This window comes from Nerophis lumbriciformis, unplaced genomic scaffold (assembly GCF_033978685.3).
Source record: "Nerophis lumbriciformis unplaced genomic scaffold, RoL_Nlum_v2.1 HiC_scaffold_47, whole genome shotgun sequence".
Taxonomy (NCBI): domain Eukaryota; kingdom Metazoa; phylum Chordata; class Actinopteri; order Syngnathiformes; family Syngnathidae; genus Nerophis; species Nerophis lumbriciformis.
In genome coordinates, this window is record NW_027316589.1 from 291,219 (window position 1) to 298,531 (window position 7,313).

A 7,313-nucleotide genomic window follows, 5' to 3' on the forward strand; every position below is an offset into this window, starting at 1 on the left:
TCTATGCTGTAAGGCACTTGCACTGCTTGACGCACACAAAATCATATGTGGTGCAATCATGCCAGGCTTTACGAACTGCAACAAATCTGTATCAAATTCTGACAGTGCATGTACACTATTCATTAGCTATATAGAAAATCCATTCAGTGTGTGAAATATTTTTCAAATTATTTTCAGGATTTCACTTTCTTGTGAATCTTGTTGTGTACTTGATGGGTGTCCCCAATGGCGTTCGAACAATCACGAAAGTGCATTAATAGAATTCTAATAAAAATATTTAACTTCAATCTGATTGAAACCATATCCACATCGGGAAGGGGATCTGACACATTCCCTATCTAAAAGTCGTTCACTTCTCAACTTGCAGCAGAACTCACGGAAATTCCCGACGCTAGTTGTTAAATAGTAAGGCGGAGAATGCCGATATAAGATATCAAACGAGAAAAAGGTGTAGATATCCGTGCGCTGCGGTTTTTGCTTTGTCACTTGATGTTGGTTTCCGACGAGATCAAAGCTAATGTGACCACCCATGCCTATAAATCTGTCAAAACGAACATCTCGCAGTCAATTCATGGACCAAGCAGACTGGAAGCTATGGATATCTATACTTCATGCCAAACGATCACGGAACGACTTGGAGATAGGAAAAGGGTCAGATCCACTTCCCTGATGTGGATATGGTTTTAATCAGATTGATTTAACTTATACTCACCAATAATAGCAGACACTTTCTTGTCATCCAGTTTTGGTTTCTCATGCTTATCCTTAAAAGCATTGGATTTTTTTCCTGTCAAGCTGCTGTTGGCCAGCTCCTCTCTGGCAGAGCGACAGCAGGACGTCGAGCTGATAGTATTGTTGCCTGCCGTGATAAGTCGTCCATCTTCATTAGCAGGCCAGGAAGTCCTTTAATAGAAAAAAGTACATTGTGATGCAGACACAATAAAAAAAAAAATACATTAATAACATGAAGCTGGCGATATCCAAACCGCTCGGCTCTAACCCCAGCTATCATAATGTAAGGGTATTTTGATAGGAATCTTGTTCAAGTCAAGGGAAACATGGTAAGGAAGCAATCAAAGATGAAAAATATATATAACCATATATATTAATTCATCCTGACCACGCGAAGATTTAATATTTGTCGGTCAAGTATTAATCAGATATCCAGCTGAGACAAAATATCAAGAAGGAAGGGACGTTACTCTTGCTAATATAAGAGAAACACACAAAAACGGACGGACAGACAGACAAACAAACAAGTACCATATGTCCTCCCCTTATTTAGAGGGGAGGACATCACAACTTAGGATGTTGTATATGCAACAGTTCTGAAATTATTCCAAATCATAAATGGATTTTTATTGGAAAAAAGGGGCATAACTCTGGAAAATATTGTCCGAGACGACTCATTTTCGATAGGCTTCTTGTTACACTAAGATAAATAGATGTAACAAGTTTGGTTTCCGTACATGAAACGATTCTGTAAATATTGCGGTGACGGATGGACAGCCGTACATGACGACAATACCCGTAGGCCAAAGTTAGATGAAAATACAGTAATAAGAAAGTTATTTCATACATCGACATGTAAGCATATTTTCCATCAACCTATGATAATTACAATAACATACTTCTAGAATAAGAAAACCTACCTTCAACAACCCTCAATGCATCTCGAAGGGATTTGTTTTCCTCTCTCAACTGGAGGACTTCCTTCTTCAGGGATTCCATTTCTGTACATGTATCTTTCGGTGAAGTTCTTCCCAGCTGAAAATGTCAAAATAGTAAATCAAATGAAATAATTTGTATTATGATTAATTTGGGCGCTCATATGTTTTCCGGAAGCAATTTGTCCTGGATACGGCCCTGACAGCACCATATAAGTTTTACATGTATAAGCAACCTTGTAGGCACATTAATTTGAATATGCTACATGTACATGTAGCAGTAAGCCATTCACACAGTAGGCACTGTTCATCAGGTATTTGTAGTGTTATTTTCATATAAGTAAAAGTATAAACTTGTGTTTTAAACCAGTTGCCAGGGATGCAATTTTTACGTCCTCGATTTCAAATGAATGCTAGGCACTTGTGATTGTTTGCCTCGAGAGGGTGCTTTGATTAACCAATAAAATCCTATTCTATTCTATTCATGTACTCACAGCAGCAAGTTGGGCCTTCAATTGTGCCCGAGCATCATATCCCACAGCTGTACGGCTTACTTTCCTCTTTTTCTTCTGAAAAATCAAGATTAACAAGAAAACGTGTTCAGTTCTTTTATATGCCATTGAAGTGAAGAAATATGTTTGCAGAAATGATGGATTTTCGAGTACATGCAGAAAGTCTGTCAACACCTCAATTTGTCTTGAATATTATTCTGTCTGAGTTGGTCGAATTGAATCAAAATATTCAATAACTTTAAAGCCTACAATGAAACATGATTTGATTAACTTTTATGATAAAGAAAAACTGACAAGGTACTTCAAAAGTATGGGATTGAATCCTACAAAACCTCACAGTTGAAACACCACTGAAATAGTGAGTGAGTGAATTAACGTTTAACGTCGCTTTCAACACTATTTCGGTCATATCGCGACAACACCACTGAAATAAAAGTACCTGCTGTCTGTCAGATAGAGTCTCCTCAACACTTTCATCCTTGCTCTCACTGTCTGATGACCAAGACTTTGGCTGTTTGTTTCTCTAGCCTCTGCCATATTCCAAATCACCAGTAAGGGGTACATCCTTGCCATCCTGAGCGGCTTTCAAATATGGCGTCAGTTCACGTGTGTCTTCTGTGTAAAAACAAATATGTGCCACATTAAGCTAAATTAAACTGTACAGTTAGTCATACATTTCAGCAGCAGATTGTTATCACTAAATTACTTTGGTATACCTACAGTTCTGATGATTCAGAAATTCACCTCAGCGAGAAACAAATTTCACCTTACTTTCCCTTATTTACAGGCTTACAGCCATATTAAAAAATTGTCAAGGTTAAGTCTGTACTATCATGACAATCACCTCAGCATTGCAGATTGAAACATTCAGTATACCAGGGCTGCACTGATGAGAAATTACTATCAATCATGGAAGAAAAAAAATTATATTAATTAAATTTAACTTTACATAAACAAAGTCGAAAGTTCAAGGTGTAAAATCAGAAGTACATTAAATATATCTATATTAAATATATCTATATTTATATGTACTTCTGGTAAAACGTATACTTTTTACTGAATTGAATTGAAAAGTTTTCAACTGTTTATTAATTACCACCAAATCTCAGAATTCTTGCCACGTATTTGGCTTGTGACTGCTTCCTTCCTCCTGCTTTGTTGAGTGGCCATGGAACTTGGACTTCTTCATCACTGTCCCAATTTTCTCCATTCATCTTCTCTCGAGAACCGCGTGGTTAATATACTATATTTCGTCTCGATGATCATCCTCCCCTTGCTTCCGTTTGGCGACCTGACTGGGGGCCAAACTCCTTCTCTGTGTGATCACACAAGCCTGACGTTACAAACAATGGAGGGATGATAATAATAATAATAATAATAATAATAATAAATGAGGCTAGTTTTGCTAGCTCACCATTTCCGCCCGTGCCTCGAAGCTGCTGTTTGGCTCAACGTTAGCCCGCTTGTGACGTCTCGCATCGCGCCTAGAAGACCCTAAACCTAAATGTGATGTTTAAGCCAACAAAGTTACCGTTAATGAACTCCGACGTGACTTGGGCAGTTTAGAAAGAGCGAGTGAAGTCAACATGGACGTTGTGGCCGCCATCACCAACTCAAACTGCCCGCGAAATCTGCTTTGCAACTACGGCAAGCGCGAAGGGGAAAAATAAATAATTTAAAAAAAAAGTTGATTTGAAACATATTCGCACTTATTAGTGTCGGATATGAGAAACATTGATACAACGCGATTATTACCAACTATACATGAATTTGGTTGTGATTGCAGCCTTAAAACAGTTTTGTTATTTTATAACAAAACGAGAGCAGTTCTATCTATCGTGTTTGGGGGGGGGGGGGTTTGTAATGTTACGGCGGGAAAAGTAGTAAACTAAATATAACATTGAACCATGCTTTTGAAAATGTATACATTTAAATCCTGGCAAATACTGACTTTTAACAATATAAATTGTTACTTACATGAGTTCGGTAAAGTGTTTTCCTATTGGGCTCCGTGAAGAAACGTGTCTGGGCTTGTTCTTCCACAGCTGCATGCAGGTACGTGGGCGGGTCCTGACGTTTTAGGTCTGATTTAAACCTTTGAACTGAGTTTTGCTAAATCAATTTATGTTGGAAGTCCAATAAAATTAATTTTATCACATAAAAAAGTAAGTTACGAAAATATTCACACTTTTTACTTATAGATAACTCAAAAACTCTAAAAATAAAAATAAATTGATTTATTGGAATAAATATACTTTTAAAAATAAAGTCTGCCGAAGTTCTGGGTGTCCGCCTTGAAATGACACCTCACAATTTTAAATGATACAAAATTAACATTTTCATAATTGAGGGAGACATCCTGCATTGTTCAAAAAACAAGCTCAAGTCTGGTGAATCAACTTAATGAGATTAATCAATGCTATGGTGATAGCGCTGCTGCCATTTTATAGAATTTTATTCCATGGAACAATCTATAGAACTTTCAGCAGATAAAGGATAATGTCTATAGAATTTCTGTTAGACATTCTATAGAATGCCCAGTTCTATAGAACAATCTATAGACCTTTCAGCAGATAAAGTAATGTCTATAGAATTTCTGTTAGACATTCTATAGAATGCCCAGTTCTATAGAACAATCTATGGACTTTTCATCAGATAATGTAATGTCTATAGAATTTCTATAGGATATTCTATAGAATTCCCAGCTCTATAGAACAGTGAAAAGACCTTCCAGCACATGAAGCTGATGTCTATAGAATTTCTATAGAATTTTGAATACATATTCTATAGAATCTTCAGTTCTAAAGAAATTCCGACGAAATTATATAGCGTTCTATATATTTCTATAGAGATTCTATAGAACATTTTTTGCAGGGAAGGGTGAAGTGTCTTGTTCAGGACACAACGGACATGACGAGGTTGGTACTAGGTGGGGATTGAACCAGGGACCCTCGGGTCGCGCACGGCCATTCTTCCACTGCGCCAAACATTACTCCAAAACCAAACATGTATTATGTCTAAAAATGCCTGTAATATTGTATCTGTGTGAGTTTTACTAGAATCAGTTGTTTTTGTAAGGTTTTCAAATACCAAAATTAGGTTTTATTTACTTTGACAGTTATTTAAACATAACTCCTAAACAACAAATGCAAAATAGCTAATAATGCTTGGAGAGATGTATCGTTGTTATAGCGAGCCTGCTGACCAACAGCATAGCATCTCTGTCTGGACTGGAGCCTGCAGTGCCTCAGACTGGAAGTATCTCCAGAGAGTGGTGAGGACGGCGGAAAAGATCATCAGGACTCCTCTTCCTCCTATCCAGGAGATCGCAAAAAGTGCTGCCTGACCAGGGCTCAGAAAATTTGCAAAGACTCCTCCCACCCCCACCAAGGACAGTTTTCACTATGGACTCTAGAAAGAGGTTCCGCAGCCTCCGAAGCTTCTGTAGCAGCTTCTTCCCTCAGGCCGTAAGACTCTTGAACGCATCATAATTAAATTATATCCTCAACTCCCCTCAAAATGAATTAACTCGCTGGAATGAAAGAAACAATATAACATACACCCATAAACGTGGGCGCATGTGGAAAAAGTGCAATATATTTATCTGCACAGTAATCTATTTATCTATTTATATATATGTATATATATTTATTTATTATATATATATATATGCATATATATATATATATATATATATATATATATATATATATATATATATATATATATATATATATATATATATATAGTATTTATATATTATTTATATATATTTATGTACCGAAATATGCACCTTATTGCTTTTTTATCCTGCACTACGACATTTCGTTCTTATCTGTGCTGTAAAGTTCAAATTTGAATGACAATAAAAAGAAAGTCTAAGTCTAAGTCTTTACTAGAATAACGATCTTTTGTAAGGTTTGCAAAGACACAAGTTAGGTTTTTTTTTACTCAATAGTAATATACAGTATAACTGTCATACTAAATATGAAAGTTGTATAATCAAAACTCCAAAACCAAACATGCAATCCGTCTAAAAATGCATGTAATATTGAATCTATGTGAGTTTTACCAGAATCAGGTATTTTGGTAAGGTTTACAATTACAAAAATTAAGTTTCACCCATAATGACAGTATAACTGCCACATTCAATTTGACATCTATTTAAACATAACTCCTAAACCACACATGCACAATGGCTATTAATGCCTGGAGAAATGTCTCTTTGTGAGTTTTACTGGAAAAAAAAATATTTCGTAATGTTTGTACCGACACAAGTTAGTTTTTTTTACTCAATATGACAGTGTTACTGTCATACTAAATATGAAAGTTATATAAACATAACTCCAAAACCAAACATGCATTATCTCTAAAAATGCCTGTAATTTTGTATCCATGTGAGTTTTACTAGAATCAGTTGTTTTTGTAAGGTTTGCAAATACAAAATATGGGTTTTACTCACAGTATACTGTCACACTCAATCTGACAGTTATTTAAACATAACTCCTAAACCACACATGCCAAATGGCTAATAATGCCTGGAGAAATGTCTCTTTGTGAGTTTTGCAGGAAAAAAAATATTTTGTAAGGTTTGTAAAGACACAAGTTAGTTTGTATTACTCAATATGACAGTATTACTGTAATACTAAATATGAAAGTTATATAAACACAACTCCAAAATCAAACATGCATCATGTCTAAAAATGCCTGCAATATTGCATCCATGTGAGTTTTACTAGAATCAGTTGTTTTTGTAAGGTTTTTGCAAATACAAAAATTAGGTTTTACTCACTATGACAGTTATTTAAACATAACTCCTAAACAACAAATGCAAAATGGCTATTAATGCCTGTAGATATGTATCTTTGTGAGTTTTACTAGAAAAAATATATTTTGTAAGTTAGTTTTTTTTTACTTAATATGACAGTATAACATCCATTTTCTTCCGCTTATCCGAGGTCCGGTTGCAGGGGCAGCAGCCTAAGCAGAGAAGCCGGACTTCCCTATCCCCAACCACTTCGTCCAGCTCTTCTCGGGGGATCCCGAGGCGTTCGACAGCCCAGCCGGGAGACATAGTCTTCCCAATGTGTCCTGGGTCTTCCCCGCGGCCTCCTGCCCGTCGGACTTGCCCTAA

At 36.2% G+C, this 7,313-nt stretch overlaps 1 long non-coding RNA gene across 1 annotated transcript; it reads right to left on the reverse strand.

Moving 5' to 3' along the window:
• Nucleotides 1-864: 864 nt before the first annotated feature.
• LOC133579704 (uncharacterized) lies at nucleotides 865-4,705 on the reverse strand. Its single transcript, XR_009812006.2, has 7 exons — nucleotides 4,157-4,705; nucleotides 3,594-3,679; nucleotides 3,276-3,494; nucleotides 2,619-2,794; nucleotides 2,162-2,236; nucleotides 1,653-1,767; nucleotides 865-903 (listed from the first exon to the last, which is right to left on the reverse strand). It is a non-coding gene; the product is annotated as an uncharacterized lncRNA (long non-coding RNA).
• Between the last annotated feature and the right edge of the window lie 2,608 nt (nucleotides 4,706-7,313).